At 36.7% G+C, this 27,301-nt stretch overlaps 1 protein-coding gene, 1 long non-coding RNA gene and 1 pseudogene across 18 annotated transcripts in view; all 3 read right to left on the bottom strand.

Moving 5' to 3' along the window:
- The window catches only part of NRXN1 (neurexin 1), a 1,149,661-nt gene that overhangs the window by 934,489 nt on the left and 187,871 nt on the right, over positions 1-27,301 (bottom strand). The window lies entirely within an intron of this gene.
- Positions 695-26,277, bottom strand: LOC143660811 (uncharacterized). The gene is made up of 3 exons (XR_013164260.1): positions 23,219-26,277; positions 7,535-7,638; positions 695-5,053 (listed from the first exon to the last, which is right to left on the bottom strand). It is a non-coding gene; the product is annotated as an uncharacterized LOC143660811 (long non-coding RNA).
- Positions 18,724-23,221, bottom strand: LOC143660809 (tubulin alpha-1B chain-like; annotated as a pseudogene).

Here is a 27,301-nt window from a genome sequence, read left to right on the forward strand (position 1 = left end):
TCACTAGAATGGCTACTATTAAAAAAAAAAAACCAACCAGAATATAATAAGTGTTGGAAAGGATGTCAAGAAACAGGAACACCTATACATTGCTGGTAGGAATGTAACCTGGTGCAGACTTTGTGGAAGACAGTTTAGTGATTCCTCAGAAAGTATACAATTAGCATATGACCAGGCAATCCCATTTCTAGGTATATGCCCACAGAATTGAAAGCAGAGACTATCACAGATACTTATACACTGGTGCTCATAGAAATATTATTCCCAATTACTGAAAGATGGAAGCAACCTAAGTGTCTATCAACCAATAAATGCATAAGCAAAATGTGGTGCAGTTGTACAATGGAATATTATTCACCCATAAAAAGGAATGAATTTCTGATACCTGAAACAACATGGATGAATCTCGAAGACATTATGTTGAATGAAAAAGACCAGATACAAAAGGATAAATAATGTACGATCTCATTGATAGGAAGTAATTAGAATAAGTTAACTAACAGATTCAGGAATTAGAATATAGGTTACCAGGAGGCCGGGGGTGTGCATAGGGAATAAGGAGTTAACACATAATTGTACAGGCTTTCTATTCAGGTTGGTAGAAAAGTTTTGGTGATGGATGGTGGTGATGGTAGCACAATGTTGTGAATGTGATTTACAGCACTGAATCATATATTTATATAACTTTAATAATTTATAATATATAATTTATAAATTTATATATACATATTATAGATTTGAATGTTAAAAGGGGAAATTTCAGTGTGTATATATGTTACTAGAATAAAATTTAAAAAGAAAACAGAAATATGCAACACAAACCATGAGCCCTAATATAAACCACAACCCTGGACTATAGTTAATAGTGCAATTATTAAAATGTACTTTCATCAATTGTAGCACATGTACCTCAATAATGCTAAATATTAATAATAGGGGGGGATATGGGAACTCTATTTTATGCAAAGTTTTTCTGTAAACTTACAACTTCTCCAAATAAAATTAGGTAAAACGAATATAGTATGAAGGTGCGGCGTATGCTTTAAGTTCTGGCTGCATTTTTTAGTTGCCAAGAAATAAAAGAGTATCGTACTTCCCAGTTTGCCTCAGATGGGAATAATTTATATGTCCCCTTATCCTAGTGTAACTGTTACAGCTTTTCCTTTCACTCTTATGGTATCTCAGATTGAATGATAATTATGATGTCACACTACTTAGAATGTTATCTCTACGTACTAGACATGGATATTTGTTGAATGAATGAGTAAAAAGTGAATATCCTCTCAGGTCTCATCACTGTCCTTTGTTAAAGAATTTAACCTTCTTGTGCTGAAGTATTAGCAACAATTACAAAATTTTAAGACCAAGATTGATGCTGGGCTATCCTTAGGTGAAGAGCTCAAAAGAGATACTTATGATTCACATCAACAATAACAGTTTTCTCTCACTATATAAGTTTTATTTTCTATTTCCCTTGTCTTTCATTTCACCGCTGAGACCAACGTCCAGATGGTACAGAAAGATTATGACAATGGAAGGTAGCTCACGCTGAGGGTTGAGGGCCTAAAGGAAAAACAAATCACAGCTTCCCTGGAAGAGCAATTTCAATTACACACTTGTTATGTCCTTATCAGATGGGGCGCTTGCTCTTTCCCATGCCTTGTGCAACTTTAGATAGCATGTGAATGAATTACATGTTCCACACTGAACAGGGACAACACTGACAATTAAAATTCTTCCCACAATAAGTAGGCTGCATCATATCCATGTTAGAAGTGGGTGACTCACAAAAATCATTCCCTGTACAGAAATCTCAGGTTAATCATCTGAGAGTCTATCTAAGAAGGGACTTCAGGGTGCAATCTTTGCTCATTTTGAGAAGTAACACTGGAGCCTTCCATATTGGGTTGGCCCATCCAATCTATATAAGCAGGTTGTCAGGAGGAGTGAAGACTTCATCTCAGAAGCGTAGCTTTTACTTGTTTTTCTCCAGATACAGGTTCCAAATTCAAGAAGAAATGCTATGCAGAACTGGAATTACTTTTAGAGTTTGCATACATTCAGCCCTGACAATTCTGCCTATGCCCCTTTGCAAAGAGGCAAACAGTGATGTTTTACATATCATGCTAATGTATAAATAACTTCTATACACATTTAGCTACTTCAGCCCATTCAAGAAAATGACATTATGAATGAGCTACATTACCTAGAGGAAATAGACAGACTAAATGTGGGTTTCTACACAATTTAATATGCATCTAATGTACAACTCAAGCAGTATCTTCCACATCGAGTGGCAGGCAATTTATCTCCATACATCAGTATGTGTCATGAATATGACACAGCTTTATTATTGAAGGAATTTGAAAATTTCAGACATAATAGGATTTTCCTATCTCCATTTATTAGGAAGCTACTTACAGAAATCAAATTAATTACCACATTCATGCCCATGCTTGCCTCTATTTAATTGATTCTGTTTAAGCATTTTCTATTCTTCATCAGAATCAACCCAAGGAAGAGGTCACTGTCAAAATGTGACATAAATTACATATATGCATACATTTTATCATTACTAAAATCCCTCTATTTTTGTTATATAAGTGACCTACATTTGTCACAGGACATTTACCTCAAATTAATATCTGCTGGCAAGACAAATGTCAATAGTTTTTTTAAAACTAAGCACAATTTATTGCTTAGTTGGCAGTTATAAAATAAATACATCGAACATCTTTGTTATTTCTTGGGAAAAAAAAATCCTATAATCCCTGTAACCCAAAGGTTTCGAGAAATTGCCACAAATTATTCCTTGAGGTCTTCAGCTTTTCTTGGCATCCATTTCTAGCTGTTGTGTTGCAAAACTACTTATTAACTCTAGAAAGCATGTTTTGGTATTTAATTTGATGAAGTACAGCCCATTTAGGAAAATAAATCCTTTGTATTTCTAGAAGAAACAAATTCTCTCTATGTGTTGACACAACTAAGTCTCATTGACCAAACTTGGTTTACATTAATCAACAAACATATGATATACCAGGAATTTTTCAGTTTTACCATATAGTCTCAAATAACTAATTTGGCTAAATTTTTCAGTTCTTTTAGCCTCCAGTTGGATACAGCCTCCACTTACAGAGACCATTTAGGTCTACTGCCCTGTGATTGTCTGTCTGGGCACCTTATCTGGGAGTGAACAGGCTTCCTATCATCAGAAAAAATGCTCATCAATCAAATTCCACAAGCTCAACATCTGCAACTTGGTCCTGCCACAATTATTCCCTTCAAATGGCTTTTATTATTGTATATAGTCTGATTTGGATCACTGATACATGTTTATATTTCTGTATATGGGGCCAGTGAGGGGCCAAAAGAAAAACATACTCAAACACTTAATGAAAGGAAACACAAATTTTGAAGCCGTCTAGCTCTCAGACAATTTCTAAAATTGACTTTCAGGATACAAGACAACTCTAATAAATCACGTTTTATATTAAGAGTCTTTGAATTTAACTCCCTGAGTAAATACAAAATACTGGATAAGCTAGCACCAACAATTTATGGGGATCCCAGTCAAAATTACATAGTAGAAAATAAATGCAGGAAGGCACTGGCATTGGAAAGATTTGTTTTATAACTGAAAATTTATTTGCTCTACCCCTAGGAGTAACTTCATGCCAGTTTATGTAGTTTGATCAGTTTGTCTATGATTACTTAATTCACAATCAACTATTAATTATAAAAATAATTTATGACAATAGCCTCCAAAGTGGTTGAGAAAATAGTTTCTGTTACAGCAATTTTATCATGATCCCTATCACCTCGACATTTAATAGAGAGAAACCAAATCACTTATACTGGTTTGGAAGTACCAATAGACAGTTTCTGCTTTAAGATTCTTTGGAACGCCTCCCTCAAAATCCTCGCAGCACTGTTTCTACCAATTCTAAACTGGTACATCATGATCTATACTCAATCCTAATCAAGCCTCTGAATTGAAAGACCTACCTTAAATCAAATTTTAATTCCCAATTTGTTTTGACCTTGCCTTTCCACCTCTGGGATCCTGCTAAAGCCCTCTCTAGGTGGCATTTCTCCCTTAACACAGTAAGGTTGTATTGCTGGTTTGTGAGGAAACTGCTTTCAACATCATCCATTTTGCACCAAAAATAGAGTGTAGAATTATGGGAGAAGACAGTTCTATTAAAAGGTGAAAATCATGTTATTATAATTCCTCTTGAAAGGTACTTATCCTTCCACTTGAGGCTCTCCAATAACCAAATACTCAGTAAATCACTTTTTTACACCAGACTGCCCCGGGCCTGAGGGAACAGCATGGGATGCAAACTAATAAAATAACTTTGTAGTAAACGTATTCATCTCCTATTGTGGTTTATTTATCCTCAACTAATCTGCCTTTGAGAAGAGAGTCTTTTATTTTGGATGGGGCCAGGGATTAATTTCAGCCATTATCTTCATCCATTGGGCAGGGGGGTCAAGCCAGAAAACCATTAGAAAACTAACTACCATTTAGTAATCACCTACTCTTTCTTGAACACATATTATGAGCCTGGTAATTAAAATACATTATCACTTTTAATTCACACATCAATTTTATCTGGTATTTTCCAAAGAAAGCAGTGATTCAGACAGATTAAGGGATGTTCCCTGACTATACAAACTGAAATTCTCAGACCCAGTCACCCTGTGTTGAAACATGTTGGTTGACTTTCTTCATGGCACTTTTCACCATCTAAAATTACCTTGATCATTTCATTATTTGCTAACTCTTGTCCTCCCTTTGAAAATTTCAGGAAATTAGTGATTTTGCCACCCATCAACTTTTCTATTACAAGCACAAAGAATAGTTCCCGGGACATAGTAAATGCTCAATAAATATTACAGATTACAAAATGGTGAGGCATGAAGGGATGAAATATGTTGGTTGAAAATTTTTCTGAATTTCCCAAATTAATTCCAACATGCACTGCCTTCCTGCCCACCCCCTACTCTTCCCCATGAACATACCTGGTATAAATCTTTGCTTGGACAGCAGCTAGAAGGAAAATAAAAGGATTTTGTATTTTAGAGAAAAATAATAGGAAATTGATGTGAACACTCACTTTGGCAGACTGACAAAAGTGATGACCGTTTAAGAATGGCACAGCACATGAATTTTTAGTTTACAATCAACTGGTAATAGCCTATTTTAATAATGCTGACTGGTCTTAAAGATTAAGGCTTCAGTGTTGTTTTTCACATTAAAATTTCTTGTATCAAACAGTCAGTGAATAGCTGTAGGAGGTATGGGTGAGGAAAAGAGCAGGTCTGTGGACCTGACTTCAATATAAATATTCATTGATTTAGTCAGTAAATCCACAAATTTTTTTTTTCAGAACCACAGATGACTTCTACCCACAATCACGTTTTTTTGTTTTGTTTTGATTTTAGAGCATCAATAAAACGTATATGGACTTACCAACATTTCACCAACTGAAGCTTTCGTAGCTCTGTCTTGAATCGTTACTCTTAAAATGTCAAGCATGAGGACTTGAAGAGAAGGAATATTCCTCACTCAAATCAATTTGCTCAAATCAATCTACTGCACTAGCCAGTTAATGACTCCTGGGTCTACAAGTAACGAATTCTTTTATTCTTGCTTTTAAGATATGAATTCTATGGTATATTTAGCTCTAGCAACTGCATTTGTCTTAACATTTCTGAGAAATTTCTGTACCCTTTAGAATACCCATGTACATTTTCAGAACTATGCTGAGGATAAATCTCACACCCTAAAAGGCGGTCTAAAAAACAGAATAGGAAAGGAGGGAAGGAAGAAAGGAAGGGAGGAACAGAGGAATGGAGGGATGTAGGGAGGGAGGAAAAGAGGGAAGGAGGGAGGGAGGAATAGAGGAAGGGAAAGGAAAGGAATGGAGGTATAGAGGAAGGGTGGGTGGGAGGGAGAGAAGGAGGGAGGGACAGAGGGAAGGAAGAAGGGAGGGAGGGAGGAAAGAAGGAAAGAAAGAAGGAAGGATGGCCCTCCAGCAACAGCTGTGCCGCTGAATTCTCCAAATGACTTGATCATCAAACAATTTAAGGCAAAAAATAACTAACTTCATTTATGATTACATAATTTCATTTATGATTCGCTCATTTTAATATAAATCAGAAAGCTGAGGTTTAGAGAACGTGCTAGTTTGAAAGGATTTATGTAACCTAGAAAAGCCATGTCATAGTCCTAATACAATTTTGTGGAGGCAGCTTATTCTTTTAATTCCTATTCTGGACTATAGGTTGGAAACATGATTAGATTATCTCTATGGAGATGTAACTCATCCCATTGTGGGTATTAACCTTGGATTAGAGGGAGATGTGACACCATCCATTCCAGGTGGGTCTTGATTAGTTTACTGGAATCCTTTAAAAGAGGAAGCATTTTGAAAAAAGCTTGAGAATCAAGAGACACAGGACCCGTGTAACCAGAGATCTTTGGAGATGAAGAAGGAAAACACTCCCTGGAAATTCATGTAATAAGAACTTTGGAGAGAAAGCTAGCAAATGTTGCCATGTTTGCTGTGTGCCTTTCCAGTTGAGAGAGAAACCCTGAACTTAATCAGCTTTCTGGAACTAAGGTATCTTTCCCTGGATACCTTAGATTGGACATTTCTATATCCGTGCTTTAATTTGGACATTTTTCATGGCCTTAAAACTGTAAACTTGCAACTTAATAAATTCTCCTTTTTAAAAAGCCATTCCCTTTCTGGTATACTGCATTCCAGCAGCTAGCAAACTAGAACAGAGGGAATGTATAATCTGTCAAAGCCACAGAGCAAGTAGGTGAAAGGACCTGGATTCCTATCTAGGATAGATTACAGAGACATAGCTCCAGGTCCCCAGCTTCTTTCTCCTCCCAATCCTTGCAACCACTGGGGAGGCCATTCCATTGGATCACAGTTACCACCTATTGTGCATATCTTCAGAAATGCTAGTAACATTATTGAGAAGAACTGGTCCCTAATGTTCAGCCTTGATGAGCAAGTAGCTGGTTAGCTTTTCACTTAATATTTTAGGGGTGGGAGAAGATCTGAAGGAAAGTTGAGGGCTAGAGAGTATTGAAATAAAATCCTGAAGGAAAAATCCTGCAGGATTCCAGTTATCATACCAGAAGGGATTCAGGAACTAGGGATTAGAGGGCTTTCTGTAATTTCATTTTGAATTTCCCCATATTTGTTATGTCTCTTAGCTCCTAAAGTAATTAAGAAGAAACACCTAGTAGGGAAAATCTACCAAGGCTTGTTTTAGGAAGCAGGAAAATGGCAGGGTTGTCTGTTTCCTCTTGCACAGTCTGGGAGGAAAAGAATCCCAGTGCTTAGTGTGCAAAGGGGAATCTTTAAAGAGAACAAAACACCCAACACCTGGGATTTACAGGAAGGAAGGAGGGGAGAATGTTGAAATTGACCTAAAACGGAGGAAGGGACTTATTTTAACAATCAAAAGTCTCAGATGGTCCCCATGTGCAGCACTTACTCTCTCCTACCTGTCAGCACTCACTGTGCTCTTCTTGATGGAAATGTCTGTCTCTCCAGTTACTGCATAAGATTCTTCGAAAATCAACTCCAATTTTTCCTCCTCCAGAAAACTCTGTTGATCACACAAACTCTTGATTTTCAGCCTCTCTGAAATGCTACCGTATGTGCAGTCTGCATTGTATCACTCAGAATTTAATTTTACACTATCTTATAAATTTTCTTGCTTCCTTAGTGTTAATTTTGATGAACCAGACAGAATGTAAAATCCTATAACTACTCGAAATAAATGACTTGAGTCTTTCTGGAAAGTCCTTGGTTAACATATCCCATATCTTCCTCTTTTTATCCCTTCCACTTTATCCAACACACAGAGAAACATACACATATATGCAACACAATACATATTCTACATCACATCTCTCAATTTTAAGTTTTGAAGAAGGTACATATTTTTACTACTCCCCCCAATTGCTTTTAGAAAGGTACTAAGGGACAAGGAAGCAATCAGTAATAGTTTCCTAGGTAGTCACATGATTTTCCTTCTCAGGAGCCCAGAAAACTGGACCAGGTTACAGATGACAAATACATGCAAACTGTACCCAAGGCAGTCACTTCTAATGACTATTTTGATTCTTTTTTTTTTCTGTTTCTGTCAGAGTTGGCTTAGAATGCTTCTCAAACTACATTTTAGGCATTTGGTGCTATTCTATCTGATTCCATGCATAAATTGAAACCTACTTTCCTACATGGACTAAAAGATGTTCTTTTGATGTGAAGAATGTAATTTTAAACTCTGTCCTTTGACAGGATTTATCACCTTTAGGCTTAATGGGCCATTTTTTTATTTGGTTAGTAAACTAGCACATTATTTAAAAAATCAATATTAAAGAACAAACTAAACTGTTTTTTCTCCCACACATCTGAGTTGTGAAAATCACTGGCAGAGGGCATCTAAAATGGAACAGACCAAAAACACACTCAATAACAACAGATTTTGTTTTGCTGAGAAAAAAAGAACTTTCCCAGCTAGTACATCTTCCCTTGAAAATAAAACCTTCTAAATGTGATTGCCTGGAAAATTTCCACTGATTTTCTTCTGAAAATGATTATTGTTATTTATAATGGATTGAAGCAGGGATAGAATGTTATTCTTTCTAATAGTATCAATTTTTCTTACTATCTTTCTAAACACTAAAATTTAGAATTTAAAGGAAAAAAATTAAAAGAACTACTCTAATGGACTGAATTTATGAAACATAGTAATAACAAGGGAGATGTTTTCCAAAGATAAAAATGTATGCACTGAAGATCTGAGGAACACGAGTCTACCAGGTAGCCAGCTGGTATCCATTGTTTCCTGCCCCAAGAGGATTAACAGGACCAAATGCGTCATGATTACAAAAAAGGGTGCTGGTCCTGATGAAGATGTCAGAAACTTCAGGGCTCTGTCCCCCAGCAGAAGCTTTGGACAACCAGCAAGAACTAGCAGAAATATTTTTCTCAAAGCTCTAGAAAACAGGTAATGGATTGCAGTAACACCACAAGTGCCAAGTAAAGAAAAACGCAACCTGAAAACTAGTAATGATGGAAATGTTTTGGTTATAGATGGTGGTAATGGTAACCCAACATTGTGAATGCAATTAACAACACATACACTAAATATGATTAAAAGGGGAAATGTTAAATCGTATATATAATAACAGAATAAATAAAACAAAACACAACATGGAACCATACTACATAAACAGTAAAGTCTAAATTAAGCCATGCACTTTAATAGTACAACTGTAAAACTGCAATCACCCAACTGTAAGAAATGTTCCACATCAGTATAAGGTATTGTTGGTGGGGTGGTTTATGGTTGGGTTCACATGTCAACTTGACCAGGTGATGGTGCCTAGTTGTCTGCTCAAGCAAGCACTGGCCTAACCGTTACTGTAAAGACATTTTGTGGCTGGTTTATTAAATTATCTGCATGTTGATTGCATTCATGGCTAATCATATCTGCAGTTGGCCAAGGGGAGTGTCTTCTGCAATTAGTGACATTAAATCTAATCAGCCGAAGGCTTTAAAGGAGAAGACAGAAGAGAAAATATCTCTCTCTGCTTCAGCCAATCAGCCTCTTCTGGGAGATTCACTGAAGACCTTCATTGGAGCTATCAGCTTGTGGCCTGCCCTATGGAATTTGGACTTATGCATCCCCACAGTTGCATGAGACACTTTTATAAAATCTCATTTACTGACATCTCCTGTTGGTTCTGTTTCTCTAGAGAACCCTGACTAATACAGGTGGTATACAGGGATCCTGTATTTCATGTAGAATTTTTCTGTAAATCCACAATTTCTCTAATAAAGAATTTTTTATTTTTTATAAAGTGGTAGGAACTTGTGGCGCCCAAACTTATTCCCTTACCAGCTCTACACAGAGCTGGCCTGCACCCCCCGTATAGGTACTTGATACTATTTTTGGAGGAAGCAGAGTAACTCTCACACACATACTGGAGCATGTATGTCTGGCTCAATCTCTCTGGTGGTTGTCTGAGGGACTGAACCTGGACACTCACTGCAGGCTCATTGTCTGAGAACTTGCCCTACATGTAGAAGGTATGTCACAAGAGCACTTCTAAAGAACACTGAGGAAAAGCAGTCAAGTCATGTCTACCTGCGTCAAGGGATTGATGGTTATAGAATATAGAAACTGTTTCCTAGGGAAGAGCATCACTTCTATTCATGTAAATGGAGGAATTCCTAGGGCCACACATACATGCCTAAGACAAGATACAACGTGCAGGAAGGATCAGGTAGGTTTCAAAGCTTTGACATTGAGATATCCCTTAAAATCACTGAATGGATAAACTCTGAAGGAGAACACTTGCATAGGTCAATCTGGAAAGACCATGAAAGATGTTTTCTTTTTTTAACTTCTTTCTTTTTTTTTCCTTTTTGGTTAGTTTCTGACATTCAAGGAATGCTCTGTCATAATACTAGCTTGATACAAGTTTTAAAGAACAGATACCTAAGAGTCTAAACTCCAGTGATAATATCCTAAAAAAGCAAAATATCCAGGTTTCAACAAAATATTACAAAACATATAAAGAAACAGGAAGCAATGGTCTAAGTCAAAGTAAGTGATTAAAGCATTAGAAACCATCAATGAGGAAAACTGGACCTGGAAACCATCAATGAGGAAAACACACCAGACAAAGACATTTTTAAAATGGTTCTAAAAATGCTCAGAGAGCTTAAGGGAAACATGGACAAAGAACTAAAGAAAATCAGGAAAATGAAAATAAAGGGAATATCAATAAAGAGATGAAAATTATGAAAAGGAACCAAACAGAGCTGACGACCACAGTAAGAGAAATTAAAAATTCCACAGAAGGGCTCAACAGTAGATTGGGGGCAGGCCACAGTGGCTTAGGGCAGGCCACGGTGGCTCAGCAGGCAAGAATGTTTGCCTGCCATGCCAGAGAACCCGGGTTCGATTCCCGGTGCCTGCCCATGCAAAAAAACAAAAAAACAGAAAACAAAAACAAAAAAACCAGCAGATTGGATCTGGCAGGTGAAAGAATCAGTGGACTTAAAAGATAAGACCAATGAAATTATCCAGTCTGAGGAGAAGAAAGAAAAAAAGAATGAAGAAAAGTGATCAGAGCCAAGGAACTTATAAGCTACCATTAAGCATACTAATACACATATTGTGGGTGTCCCAGAAGAAGAAAGAGACAAAGGGGCAGAGAGAATATTCAAAGAAATAATGACTAAAAATTTCCCAAATTTAATGAAAGACATAAATATACACACCCAAGCACTCAATAAACTACAAAAAAGATAAACTTCAATAGACCCACAACATAACACATTTTAATCAAACTGTCTAATGCCAAGTAAAAAGGGTGAATTCTGAAAGCTCAAGAGAGATAGAGTATGTCTTGAACAAAGGTCCTCAGTAAGATTAAATGCCCAATTCTCACTGGAATCTATGGAGGCAAGAAGGCAGTGGGATGACATATTTAAAATGCTAAAGGCAAAAGATTACCAACTAAGAATTTTATATCTGGCAAAACTGTCTTTCAAAAATGAGTGAGAGATTAAGACATGCCCAGATAACCAAAACTTGAAGAAGTTCTCACCACTAGATGGACTCTACAAGAGATACTAAAGAGAGTTCTGCAGGTTGGAAGGAAAGGACAATAAACAATAGATTGAAGTCACTTAAAGAAATAAAGATCTCTGGTAAAATAAAAACATGGGTAAATATAAATGTATTTTTTAATTGTATTTTTTAATTGTAACTCCATTTTATTACTTCCTACAGGATCTAAAAGCAAATACATAAACTATAATGAGATCTAAGTGATTTTGGACTTACAACATACAAACATATAATTTGTGACAAGAACTACATAAAGGTGGGAGGGGCAGAAGGTTATAGGAACATAGTATGTATATACTATTGAAGTTAAATTGGTATCAAAGCAAACAAAGATTATTATCAATTTAGGACGTTAATTCACGCCCCATGGTTAATTTTAAAGAAAATACAGAGACTATGCAAAGCTCATTGAGATAAAAAATAGAACATAGGTTGCCAGGTAGGGAGTTACCCGGCAAATGGGGAGTTAATGCAAAATGAGTATAAAGTTTCTGCTTGGGGCAATGGGAAAATTTTAGTAACGGAAAGTGGTGAGGGTTTGCAACACTGTAAATGTGATGAGTTCCACTGAAAGTTATGATCGGGAGTTACAGAGATGAGAAAATTTATGTTGTATATATGTTCCCACAATTAAAAAAAAAAAGGAGCAACTAAAGAGACAATGACAATTCATGCATATGTGGTCCTGGAAGTGATCCAATAAGGGAGGGAAAAAGGCTAAAAAATTATTTGGATCTATGTGAAACCTGGAAAATAGACTATAAGCTTTATATCAATGTTAAATATTTTTAACTGATAACTGTACTTAAAGTAGTTACATAACTGAATATCCTTGTTCTTAAGAAATGTACATGGTGGTATTGTTTTCTAGTGGCATGATATATACAATTTACACACTTAGACAGACATAGATGGACGGATAGATTGAAAGATAAATGGATAAATAAATTATTTGGAAAATGTGGCATGATATTAAAATTGGTATATCTGGATATCTGGGGACATAACGGTATTTTGAAATTCTCTGTAAGGGATACGTATTATTTTTGTAATTGTCTTGTAAATTTGAGTATTTCAAAATAAAAGTTTAAAAAATTTTAAAAAGAGGGTGAGATTGGTTTCAAGATCCATTTATAATTAGCTCAATTTGAACAACAGAAGAGTGAGATGTTACTAGTCTTTGAATACCAAGCTGAGAAAAAAATCTAGATAAACAACAAATATGCTATTTTTGAGCTTTAAAACATATTGCATTCCCTATTGCTTTATTAGTTGTATTAATCTGGATAGTGAAAGTTGTCTGTCTAGCTGCAATGACTTCTTTTCTCTGAAAATCGTTCCCTCTCCCCAACCATAAGATAAACCACTCGGCTGCCATGTCTGTATCCTGTGCCTCATCCCAGCTACTCCTGTACATCAAGCTGGCAGATATGATTTTCAAAGAACTGAGATTGGTTATTTGTTTGTACTTAAGTGAAGTCATTCTTGAGCAATGAACATTTATCCAGAGAAAACGGACATGCAGAAAAACATAAAAGAGATGCAAATAGCAGAAAGAGACAGAGGATAGGAGCATCAGAGCCCAAGATTCTAGTCTCTTTTCTAGTGCCTTGTTCCAGGCCTTTGCAAAGATACTTGCACTTTGTCAAATACACTTATGTCCTCATAATTCACAATTTTTGCTTTAAGTAGCTTAAATTATTTTCTAATACTTTTTAAAGAGAAAAGAAACTTTGTTAAGACTAAAACTCCTATCCATGCTTTTTATTGGCAATGACAACAGAAACACCTTAGAGAGTTTGGAATGTCTTTTCAGAAGGAGTAGATTGAAGGAGAAATTGGTAAACTGTGTTAGGGATGGTCCATAGGGCAAGGAATCCAGGTGGAAGGGCAGATGGTTATAGCCAGAAGGCAAGAAAATGAGCCAAGTTCTTGATATCCATGAGATAAAGAAATGAAAGGTGAATAGAATGTTAGCCAGAAGAGACAACTGGCTCAATGGGATATGATCAGGCAAGAGGCCTTAGGCCCCATATGGTGGTTTTACAAAATAACATTTGAAATGTCTTCTTAAATGGATTCTAGAATAATACACACAGATAAGGTACAAAGGAAGCAACTCCAATCAAGAATGGAAATGAGGGCAGGCCATGGTGGCTCAGCAGGCAAGAACGCTTGCCTGCCATGCCTGAGGACCCAGGTTCGATTCCTGGTGCCTGTCCATGTTAAAAAAAAAAAAAAAGAGAGAAAGAATGAAAATGATTCTTTCTTCACTCATGGCCAATTGAACTGTGAAGAGCCGTTGATGTGCTTTTTTCTTTTCTTTTTTTTTTGATGTACTTCTTATTAAATTTTCTTTTGTTGCTTCACCAACACAATTAAAATCATTTATGACTAAAATATATATGACTAAAATATATATTTACCTATTTGCTCAGATTCCAACAGATGGGCCTATTCTGCCATGCCTTTGACTGCCACAAAGGCATAGGTCCTGGTCCAAAACCTTTAGCAACTTAATCCTTTTGAATTCCATTTATATGTTTAAAGCAAAGGTTGGTTATATATATTTTTCATAAAATTTCATAGTTGAAAAAATCTTCAGAAGTTATACAATCCAATTTCTTACTCATATCTACACACTACCCTGGTAAGTTTGCTTAACAATTTTTAAGGAGTCATTTTTTTTACCTTTTAATAATATTTTAAAGAAAATTAATATCATGAATATGAATTTTTTTAAAAATAACATTATGTATTAATAACAGAATTATGCATATTATTATCACTGCTTTATCTGTCATATTGTTCATTCATCTCGCCATCTAAGAATTTCATAAAAGGTCTCGTGAAGTGCTGTGCTAGTAAGATGATTATTTATTATATTACCTGTTAATCTCCAAACTTTTCTCCAAAAAAAACACTTATTAGCCTCATCTGGCTTGCTCTTAGTAAACCCACTTTGATTCTTAGTGTTCACTATTGAAAACCATCGAAACCCAGGAAGATATTGTGACACATATAAGAGCTGTGGTTCTCTGAAAAATAAATGCTTCAAAATGATCTTCCTCCTCTCTATTGTTTTAGGACTGTCTTTGATTGTATGTGTTGACTACTTGCACAAAGGATACTTTTAAACACTTTGTATGCTCATATTTCTTCAATTTCTTACTGCACAGAACAATTTCACAGTAGAATACCAGTGAGCATTTTATAATGGAAATCTGCATGAAAGTGGCATAATAACATGATATGGTTGCACAGAGAGAAAGAACCCTTCACACCCAGGTCCTCCGACGGCTCACTTTGCTATTATTTGAAGTGGAACAGGCCACTGAAATTTCTCTGTTATCAATGCATCACAAGTTTCATTTAGGCTCTTCTGAACTTGCAAGGTAGAGTGTAGCTTATTGGGAAGATGTTTTGTGAGTTATATATAAAATGCCTTTTATGGAAATCTAACTTAATTCATGTCTTAGCTTCATGTAAGGAATAGGACCAGAGAAAAGTGGAGCTGGAAGACATAACATGCATTCATATGATTAGGACTCTAGGCTCAAGGAACAAATCTCTTTCACATCTGCACTGCAACTCAGATGTTTAATTTTCTTTGCAACCAAGCATATCCCTCACTAGATAAATTGCTCAAAGAGGTTCTCTATACAAATAGTCATTCATAAACACAGGCACCCTAATCTGTATTTGTCACTGTTATTTTAATTTGCAAGTCAATTATAGTGAGGCTTAAATAGAACAGCATAATGAGAAAATCTCATAATTAAAAAGAAAAGAGTATAAGAACTTCCTGAAAACATGTTAATTTTATAACCTGTACTTTGTAAACTATACCTAACTTCAGTGTTTTATTCAGGCTGTAAATTTTTCCAGAATAATGTTTTTAATGAAATTTTCCCACTGAGTGCAATTTTTTTTTACTTTAAATGATGATTAAATTTTGAATCTGAAACTTCAGCAAAATCCTCATTGGCAAAAGACACGTTTGAGATTACTGAGAGACCCAGGAGTGTATTATATGAATAACTTTGAAAATTGTTTCTTCATCCCACATTTCAATATTGTCATTTATTACAATACTATATTAGATTTCAAAAAGGTAAAAAAACTATATATATAAGCATTGGCTTTTTTTTTTTATTATCAGAAGTTAAAATTGTCATTCACTTAAACTGACCAAAAAGAAGTAAGAACACAACTATCTCTTCTATATTAATGCAGCTTCATGTAACTTCTGCTCCAGTATCTTAGCATATCCAAATGTTGAAAACCACAGATAAGTGTAAAGGAAAAAATAAATAATAAAACCCAATGGAGGGTGCATGGGTGGTTCAGTGGTAGAATGTTCACCTTTCATGCAGGTAACCTGGGTTCGATTCCCAGACCATGCACACCCCCCCCCCAAAAAAAACATCCAATGGAAACCTAACATCAGAAGCCGAGTGTATGTCTTGTTTTGCACTCTAGTACACTACATTCAGTAGAGTACATTCTGAATAAAAATAGTCTGCATTGTCTTACATATTTCAAACTACACTTCATTTCAAAGAACAGACTGGTTTTTCCAAATTGTCTCACTGAAAACTTATTACAGTGCGAGGAAAATGGGACTTGGTACCTTGGCAGAATAGCCCAGGGCCTTTTGCTTTTCTGACTACCATTCAAATCTTACTTGGTCCAACTTGACAGTCATTCTTCCTGACAGCTTTAAGAGGTTTCTGTAAATGGTGTGATACCTGCAGTTTTCTTCCCCATTTGGAATTCTGCTCTAAGGCTGATGCAGGCACAAGGGACTTGGAAATATAATATTTTTACAACTATAAGAGTATTTTTATTGGGTTTTCCAATAATTGTGCAATGGGAGTCGATGAAAAAGCAATGGGCCAGGGCAGTTTTTTTTTTCTTTTCAAATTTAACTAAGCATCAGAAAGATATTTAACAGACTACAGGCCCCTCCTTCGGAGATGTGAATTAAGTATATGTGGGGGTAGGTCAAGAAACCTCTGTTTCAAGAAATCTCCCCAAATTATTCTTATACTAGTTGCCCAGGTCCAGTTCACACACCCTCTCTATATGCATGGGGTTAATTACCCAAAAATCAGCAGTGTGTGACTGGGAAGAAGTTTGTTGTGGATAGGAATATAGGGAGCAGGGAAGTGTTCAGGATAGGTTGTGGGGAATATGTTACTTTGGTAATTACTTCCCTAAGTCATATATTACTAAATTATTCTTCACAAAAAATTCTTCAGTTTGAAACTATCTATATTGTACCAAAAAGAATATTGAGACTCAGAACAGTCAAATGATTTTAGGCACAGTTACAGTTCAAGTTCAGGTCTGTTTCCAAAACCCACAGGCTTTCCAGCACACCATGCTTCCTTAAAACAATGACATGACTTCTCTAGGTGTGCTGGTTTGAAAGGATTTATGCACTCTAGAAAAGTCATGTTTTAATCCTAGACCCATTTTGTAAAGGCAGCCATTTCTTCTAATTCCTATTCAGTACTATAGGTTGGAAGCTTGATTAGGTTATCTCCTCGGAGATGTGACTCAATCAAATGTGGGTATTAAACTTGATTACATGGAGACAGGTCTCCACCCATTCTGTGTGAGTCTTAATTGGATTATTGGAATCCTATAAAAAAGAAGTATTTTGGAGAAAGCTGCAGAATGCCACAGAACCATGAAGCATGGAATCCACCAGCCAGTGACTTTTGGAGATGTAGAAGATGAAGAAGGAAAATGCCTCCTGGGGAGTTTCATGAAACAAGAAGCTGGAAGAGAAAGCTGTGCCCTTCCAGCAGAGAGAGAAAAACCCTGAACATCATCAGCTTTCTTGAACCAAGGTATCTTTCCCTAGATGCCTTAGATTGGACATTTCTATAGACTTGTTTTAAATTGGTACAGTTTCTTGGCCTTAGAATCGTAAACTAGCAATTTATCAAATTCCTCTTTTTAAAAGCCATTCTGTTACTGGCATATCACATTCCAGCAGATAGCAAACTAGAACACTTGGCCTCAGATTCCTAATGGCCAGAGGTTGATTAATTCAGTCATTGTTGTCAAAACATTGAAAGGAAGGTGGGTGACCTCAAAGCTTGTCTGGGCAGAAGGATACTAATTAGGAAAAAAATTTCTTGAGAATTTAAAATAAATTATTTCTACTTTAAACAAACAACCAAATTATTTTCCTTAATGTTTAAGAAGAGAACTGATCTTCATTAAAAATCCCATGTCCATTGAACACACCAAGTGATGTACTTTAATCATTATTTGACTTCACTCTCAAGACAAATCTGCAAAGAAGGGTTTATTATCTACATTTTACATGCAAAGAAAGCATGGTTTACAGAGATTAAGAAACTTTTCTAAAATCATATCAAAGAGCCCAGGTTAGAACATAGATATTCTTACTTCAATTCTTATATGGTTCTAATATGCCATATTATGTACATTTTCTTCTTTAAACAGCTTAGCAAAAATAAAGGAAGAATGGACATTTATGTGAACTGCATATACAGTGCTGCAGATTATATTAACAAGAATTTATTGTTATTTAATATTTTGCTATTTTAAACGCTCCTAATGATACGGTTCCCTTTGCACACGCTCCACACGTATGCTCAACGATTTCTTGTGCTGTCTGAACTTTAAAAAAGTGACTTCTCACCTGACTCGTATTTTATATGCACACCCAGACTAGCCTGAAGGCAAGAACACTGCCTGACAACGAGCAACAGTTCATCTGATCGTGAGTGGTCTTTTTTTTTTACCTTGTGGGAAGCTTTGGTCTCTAAGAATGCCTTACATTAGGGACCATTGTAATTATAAGGAGGACAATGGTTGTTCTCAGTTTTCCCTGAGGATAGATGAGAGATAATGAGCTTCAGCCACACATTTAGGTCGAGTTCTGGGAAGAACAGGCTGATAACATGAGCTTTTGGATCCAATTATAAAGGAGGACTTTGGGGGGAATTCTCACTTAAAAAAAAAAAAAAAAAAAAAAAAAAGATGGTTTCTGGCCTGATGAGTACTATTCAGGTACAACTTGAAGACAAAAGAAGGACTAAGGAATCTGCTCAGGCTGCTTGCAGTCCCATAAATTTATGTGTGGCATTTTTAAAACAACTTAAGAAAACAGATTTCCCTCTCAATCTGAAGATATCTTCTTACCTGTTTTTCTAATTTATTGTAGTCTATCACAACGACTCCAAGAGAGAAGCTGAGATAAGGAATAATCTATTCAGTGAAAGAATTTCAGACTTCTCCTAGGTTTAAAAGTCAGAATAAATCTACTAATCTGTATGTTATCGATGTTTTTGCACCAAAATTTTGAATCAAGACAAGTGTACATAAAGAATTTCTTTTTAACTTCTCGAAATATTATCTTAAGCAAGTGTCATAATTTGAAGAGTATTCTATGATATTTAAATTAATCGCTTTTGTGTTTTAATTCATTTAAGTTTCCTCTGAGGGTATTAGCATCCCTTTTGCCAAGTAAAATAAAATGTTCTCCTGAATTGGGCATTGCCAGAGGGACCCCTTTCTGAGAAAGATTTTCCAGAAGACAAAAACAATTGACCTGCAGGGGCTTTCTGAGAAAATGGAACAAGGAAATGTATACTACAGAACTACAGATAAGCAACAGCTGGCAATAAACCAATTTTGGTCTAGCTTATCAGAATGGACCCCACTATACTAATTAAAGCACATCTGCTTCCCACACTTTGTAAAATATAAACTTAATGTCAGCCAATCTGAACATTTCCTCACCTCCTTCTGGCATTTACCTATCTATATAAGCTTCCCCTTTCCACTCCCTAAGCAGAGCTCTTAGCCTCCTAAGGACTTTGGGTTTGGAGTTGGGCAAATTGTGAATTTTTGTTGCTCAAATAAATGTTGACAATATTTTTTAAATGCCTCAATTTATCTTTTATTTTTTTCTTAAAACTCTACTTTGAGTCATGATGGAAAACTTTACAGGTACACATGGAAAAATAAGACATGATCACAACTTAGATTGAAAAACAATCTAACCAGAGCTTAAATGCCTGTTAGCTAGCGTAGAAGCTCAAGTACCTGTCATGTGACCTTCTGTAGGGCCCAGGGAACTGGGTATTAATATTCTTCTCCTTCTTCCTCGCCTTCTCCTTCAACACAATCCACACCAACCTTCTCATACTCTTTCTCAAGGGAGCCATGTCCTCACGGGTCTCAGAAAACCCTGCTTCCTCCATCCCCTCACCCACATACCACTGAACAAAGGCACGCTTGGCATACCTCAAGTCAAACTTGTGGCCCAGGCGATCCCAGGCCTCAGCAATGGCTGTGGTGTTGCTCAGCACAAACAGCTCGCTGGACCTTGTCTGGGTCTCTATCAGGTCCCACGATGGGAGGCTGCTAGTTAACGCCAACGTTAAGCCAGTGGGACACTACATGCTGCACTTGGTCATGATAGTGGCATCAGCACTGACATCTTTGGAAACCATGTTGCCACAGTACAACAGGCAGCAAGCCATGTATTTACCATCGTGAGAGTCACATTTCACCATCTGGTTGACTGGCTCAGAGCAAGCACTGGCAATCTCTGCTACAGAAAGGTGTTCATGGTCAGCTTTCTCAGTAGAGATGACGGGGGCAAATGTGGCCAGTGGAAAGTGGCTGCAGGAACAGGGCACCAAGTTGGTCTGGAACTCTGTCAGATCAACATTCAAGGCATCATTGAGCCTGGGGGAAGCAGTGAAGGAGGGCAAAATCTGGCTATATAGGGCATTTAGAGTTGGTATAGATTGGGCACTCAATATCAAGGTCCTTACAACAGATGTCATTGATGGCCTCATTGTCTACCATAAAGACACAATCTAAGTGATCCAGGGTGGTGTGGGTGGTGTGAATGCAGTTGTAGAACTCAACTACAGCTGTGGAAACCTGGAGGCGTGCATAAATGGAGAACTCCAGTTTGGACTTCTTGCCATAAACAACTGAGAGATGTTCTATCAGCAGAGAGGTGAACCCAAAACCTGTTCCCCCACCAAAGCTTTGCAGGACCAAGAAGCCCTGAAACTTGCAAATTCCATCCAAGACAAGGTCAATGATCTCTTTGTCAATGGTGTAGCGCCTGTAGGCATGATTACTGGTAACATCTTCCTTGCCTGTGATGAGCTGCTCAGGGTGTAAGAGCTGGCAGTAAGTGCCAGTGAGAATTTCATCAATAACTGTGAGTTCCAAGTCTAGAAACACTGCTCTGGACACACGCTTGCTAGAGCCTATCTTACTGAAGAAAGTGTTGAAGGAATCATGTCCTCCCACAATGGTCTTATCACTCAGTATCTGGCCATCGGGCTGAATGCTGTGTTTCAGACAGTAAAGCACTCAGCAGGCATTGCCAATCTAGAAATCAGCCTGGCTGACATAGGTAGAGATGCACTCAAGTATGGCGGCTATGGGTAAGTACACAAGGATGACAGGAGCAGACATCAGGTCCTGTTACTGTCCCCAGCAAGCTAAAAGTGGAGGTAAATAATGCACTCTGAGCTTATCTTTGTCACCTGGTATTTCAGAATTGTGATTTACAACTTCTTTCACTTCAAAACCCAGTTTCCACACAAGAATTCCTATAGCATGACTAATTTAGACATTTGAGAAATCATGAGTTTTTCCCAGGGAACTCTGTAGTCAATCCCATTCTCACAATAATTGCTACACCCAGTGCCAGACACCATAGTAGACAACTGCCTTTTTACACTGCTATCAAGAGTTGGTCTTGTAAAACTACTTTTAGGCAAAGTTGGCTAAACAGTTGCATCATTGTATATTCTAAAACTGATTTTTCTTCAGTACTACTTTCTTTTTTAGTTGGATATATATTGGATGATATGGAGAACATTTTAGACACTTGGTTGAGAGAATATTTTGATAAATTTACTTCCCAGTAAAAGTTGAGCCTATATACCTTCTGTGTCAATTTTAAGAAAGGGTGGAAATTTTATGTTGCCAGGATAAATTTAGGAGGGATAAAAGAACTTGGCTGAGGAAATACATGGTAGAGAGGTCAACAAAAACACAGCAGGTTATTGCCTACCTTGGAAAAATCTTTGATAAATAGATACATGGAGAAATATTTTTAATGTAGTTAATTTGAGTACGAAATATGCCCCACCTTTCCCTTTTCTAAAGGAAGATTATCGGTGAATTGCACGTGGTTCATTGATGCTTTTGTGGAACCGGATTTTGTTTAGGGAGCTTAAAGAGAAAACTGAAGAGGCAGTTGACATCTAAGTTTTAGAAGTGTACTCTCAGAGACTAACATCTTTGAAAAAGATATACAAATCCATGAGCTTATCTGCAGAGTGGTTCATCATTCCCCATGAGTCTGCAATTCTTCAAGGCTTAGGTCAAGGTCTATTTTCTCCAGGAATCTCTTTTTGCCCATCCACCCAGGCACTCAGCCACCATATTCCATTTCATTTACTGTGTGGTACTACTGCCACATAAAAGACTTAATCTATATAGATAAAAATGGACAATGGAAGGGAATTCAGACCAAAGCCTAGCAATGATGTTAATCATTCTATAAGAGTCCTGGATGATGAGTGCTTAAACCACATGTTGTAACATAATCTACTACAAATATTGTTCTCTTTTATATCTATATGTTTGCATCTGGGTATCAGATATCCAGAGTAAGATATCAGCATTTTATTGATGAGCAGGCATTTTCTTTCTCCCACATCTAAAACTGGCGAAGGCCTAACATAGATACTTTTTTCTTGAATGGATTAAGGCAAACTTCGGAGCCAAATGTTTCATTGTTTGTGGGTAAGTCTCAAAAGGCTGGCTGACAGCTTAATGTTGAATTAAGCTCTACATATTCATCATCAGGCATTGCCAATAAAGATATAAATAAAGAAAATTAATACTTTTTTAAACACTGTATCTTTACAAAATTTCTAAGAGGCTTTGATGAACAAAGCACCAGTGTAAGAAGCAGCAGCCATTGTTTCAGTGTTTGGGTGCAACCATTCTCAAGGACATCTGTGCTAACTCCTTTTCAAGCTTGAACGGCTGCTATCTGAATCAAACCTAGACTCTTTTGTTGCAAAAAATCTGAATTTTGAGATTTTCACTTGAGTTGAGAAAGAGCTTTCTCCACTCAAACACAAGATGCAATTTATTTTACAGTTTGCAATTAATAGCAATACTTGGCTTGGAAATAATGAATTCTTGAAGAAAAAGAGAACCCAAACACCACATATCAATAGGCCGCACACACACAAATAGAATCCCTTGCTAAGGTCATGGAGCCACATTACGTATTTGGAAATCATTCTATTATAACTTGAGAGATACTATGCAGGCTTCTTAAGTCCAAGCCATATGATATCTAAAAATTTCAGGTTTTAAAATCAGAAATCAGATTGAAATATCAAGAAAGCCTATCAGAAATAGGCTTCTGAGTATGATATTTGCATTAAAATCTTTAGATATAAATTGCAACAATTTTATTTAGAATAAAACTCACCTGGCAAAGTTTCAAAGCAATAATGATTTATATGGGGACCCGGAAAATGGCTGTCCAGGAATCAATTTTTCTGAGATGAAGTACTGAGTGAAGTGTACTCTCTCCTTGATAGGAAGCCCAATTCAGAGATCAAACTGTTGGTGGATTCATTAACAGCCTGAAGCCTCTCCATGGACCTGCCTCTGTTAAGAAATCAGTGTTGTTCAGTCTTTGATTTTATAGATAACATTTGCCTCAGCATAAAGTGTCCTGTTAAAGATCGCATTTAGTGTTTAAGTAAGTCCCCGACTGGGTTAGGAGTACTAGACACCTGCAAATTGTTTTCAGGTCCATTTTCTTTGCAAGACCGGGTAACTTACTTACAGTTTCTGATCCTCAGGTCCCTTCTATGCTGAAATAAGCAATAATGAACCACCATTATTGAGCACCATTATCAGCGAGGCACTGGGCTAGGCACTAGGCACATATGTTTTCAATTACTACTAAGAACAATACTTAGTGGTGGATAGGAACATCCGCTTTACAGACGAGGAAACCACAGATTAGAAATGGAAACCTGCCTCAGATCAAGCAAGAAAAGGCGATCCAGGATTTGTGCCAGGTATACCTGTCTCCAAAACCCACGTCCTCTTCCAATATCACATGGACAATGCTGCCTGACAGGAATAACACAGACTCATTTGCCTGTGGTACATGGAAAGAACCCTCAGAATATCATAGAACCTGGGGTTTCAAATTAGAGTGGTACAGTTGAACATTTCTATAATTCTGGAGAACGGAAAGACGCAGAGATGAGAAAAACTGTGAAGAAAATAATCACATTGTTTATAAAGAAGAATCTGATTTTTAATAGTACTGAATTTTAGCTGTGGTAGGCTATGGGAGGGTGTATAATAAACACACAGGAGTTTCAATAATATCTTCCTTCTAAGGTATTCAAAGAACAGTGAGCTAACTACAAGGAGAGTAATCTGTTTTATCAGATGAACTTTCCTGAAGTGATTATGAAGAAGACCTCTAGCCTTTTTAATGTCTCAGATAAATAATTACACTACCACAGTGATTTCAGGTCTGGGCTGCTTCCTGAGTGCAGCCCCAAATAAAGGTCTTGAAGACACTTTCAAATATGTTAATTAGCTGAGTGGACATGTGTGTGTTTTAAACTATATCAGTTTCCATGCCAATCTGCTTTGGAATCAGCGAGGGAAACAAAATCACAACTTAAACTGCATTTAGAGAGTGAAGGACACGTACTGTTGTCTCCTTTCACACCCAGAGTTTCAATGTATATCAGTACACTACTATTTAAAAATGGAGTTTTAAATGGCCATGCCCTTTGAGACTTAATTTAAAAGTCTGTGACACAGGGATTCTTTTAAAAATATCTGAAAACAACTTGACGTTTTCTTCAAACTGAATCATAAACTTAGTTTCTCCTTTCCCCAGCCCTACTCTTCCTATTATTGTGATTTCCAAATGAATAGCATTGGGCTGATTTTTTATCGGGCTGGATAGTGGCCAAATTTACTATAGAAACCTAGCCGGACTTAGATAAACTGTAAAATATTGCTGACCCATCAAATCCTTTTAGGAGTTTAGGGTCTATGTGCAATAAAATCCTACGACACCACAGTGAGCCTAGGAAATGGGAAATTTTTGTCTTAATATCACCAGCATTTAAAAATCCTGCACCACTTCAGGCTGAAATGTCAAGCCTGAGATTGCTGTATGCAGATGGGTGTGCAGGTCATCTACATAAATCTTGGTGCACAATCAGCAGATTAGTATTTGTGGGTCTCTGCTGTGCAGAGGTGCCACCTGTCTTACTCAAAGAGCACACATGCAAAGGCCAGGGGTTTCTTGGGTTAAAAGGAGACAAAAAACAGGCTTTAGAGAGTCACTAAAGGGCAGATATATATTTTCCTTTCATTAGACATTTGGATCCATGCATTCATCATTCACACATTCAAGAAATATTTGTGGAACACCAACAATTACCCAGGTACTGTGCTAGCTATAACAAACAAAAAGAATGGGTTGAAACAAAAACAAAATTTTGTAAATAAAGGGAAGTATATTTCTGGTTATCATGCAATTAAAAAATGCAACGATAATTCTTTCAGAAGCTGCTAAATACGTATTTACCTCTGGATCAGACAAAAGCATGAACATCAGTCTGATTTTTAAGCTTTTTGAATTTTGGAGCACATCTTATCTTCTCATTCCACAAATTCATGAGCAGTGACTATAAATAATAGGTAATTTATATAGAAAGGATATGAAGTTATAAAATACAGTATATATGACTAGCTTAAAAATAGTTATACTTGCATTGAAAGTGGCTGCAAATAATGGGAGGGACCTGGAACTTTATTGTTTTGTAGCTTATAAAATCTTTGACAAAGACTCTTTAGAACTGTACTATTCAATACAAAGCCTCTATCCATATGTGGCTACTGAACACTTGCAATGTGGTTAGTCTAAACTGAGAGTACTCTAAATATAAAATAAACATAGGGCTTCAAAGACTTAATATGAAAAAAAAAGAAATGTGAAATGTGTTCGGAATACTTGTTTTTATTGATTGCATGTTGCAATGATAATATGTTAGTTGTACTGTGTTAAATAAAATGTATTAGTTTCACCAAAAAAAATAATAATGCTAATGATCACTATCATTTATTAAAAGCCTACTACATGCCAAGCACTAATTACTCAAAATAAGCTTTTGAAATAAAATGATAGGAGACCCTTTACAAACTCTATTACATGGAACCTGCCCTAATGCTGTCATGTAACAGTAGTCATGTCTTATGGAAGAACAGACAGTCTCTGATACTGAACAAATTCAGGGTAACAGCCCATCTATGACACCAGCTTTCAAAGAGAAAAAGAGTTGATTGCTATGGGAGAAGCCAGAGATCAGATGGCCCATCAGCCCCAATACCTATCTCCCTGAGTCTAAGTTCAGGCTTTTTATGGATTCAAACAAGGGCAGGGGTGTGGGGGGATGAAGTTGTTACCAATATAATAACTGTAAAAAGGGCTGAGACTAGGCCATAACAATCATTACAGGAGTAAGTATACACAAGGCTGAGACTAGGCTAGAATAACCATTACAATAATGACTGTAAACAAGGTTGAGCCTGGGTATAATAACATTATAATAGTAAATATACACAAGGGTGTATACTCAAGGGTGTACACACATGGGTATACACAAGGGTGACACTAGCAGAGTCACAGTAATTTCAGGTATTATCTTCTGCCTATTCTCAACAGGCAGAAGAATACAATCTATATAATGATTCAGTAATCATAATCATTTGTTAGGTCTTAATTTTTCAGTTATATGTCTATTCATCTTAAGCAAGGCCTACCAAGATTTGGGGGAACATTTCCAAACCTATGCTAATGGGGAAGAAATGTGCAGCATCTTAAAGACCTTTGAAAGGTGGTTTTTGATGAGCATATGAGTAAGCTGTCTTGAAAGCAGTGGTTTTCAAACTCCAGTGGGCATCAGAAGCACGTGAAGGGATTGTGAAACACAAATTGTTGGGTCCCAACCCCAGAGTTTCTCATTCAGAAAGTCCAGGAAGGGGCTTGAAAAATTGCATTGCTTAACAAGTTCCCAGGTGATATTGATGCTGCTGATCCACTGACTAGCCTTCGAGAATCACTTTGGGGAAAAGCCCTCTTAAAAATTTATACTTGCTTGTCTGGTATGAGAGAGAGAGAGAGAAAGAGAGAGAGGATGAACAGGAATGATTAGGGATAAACTGGTCTCTCAGACAAGATAAAAGAAAATTGTAATATGATATTATTTAATTGCTTTCCTGAAGGAAACAGTAAAAAGGGTAGAAACAATTGTCCTTATCATTGTCCAAGGCTTGTGCTTGCAGAAATCTGGCTGAAAGCTACAGGAGGCAAAGCTCTCTGTGGTTCACTCCCATCCCAGAAGGAGTAACTGCAGTTCTAGGATCTACTGATAAACGAATCAGAAAAAATACCATCTTCTGGCTGTCAGCTAGAAGCAGTGCAAGGAATATGCAGGTACTATCTGTCAAAGTATTTGGAAATAAA

Source organism: Tamandua tetradactyla, chromosome 17, assembly GCF_023851605.1.
Source record: "Tamandua tetradactyla isolate mTamTet1 chromosome 17, mTamTet1.pri, whole genome shotgun sequence".
NCBI lineage: Eukaryota > Metazoa > Chordata > Mammalia > Pilosa > Myrmecophagidae > Tamandua > Tamandua tetradactyla.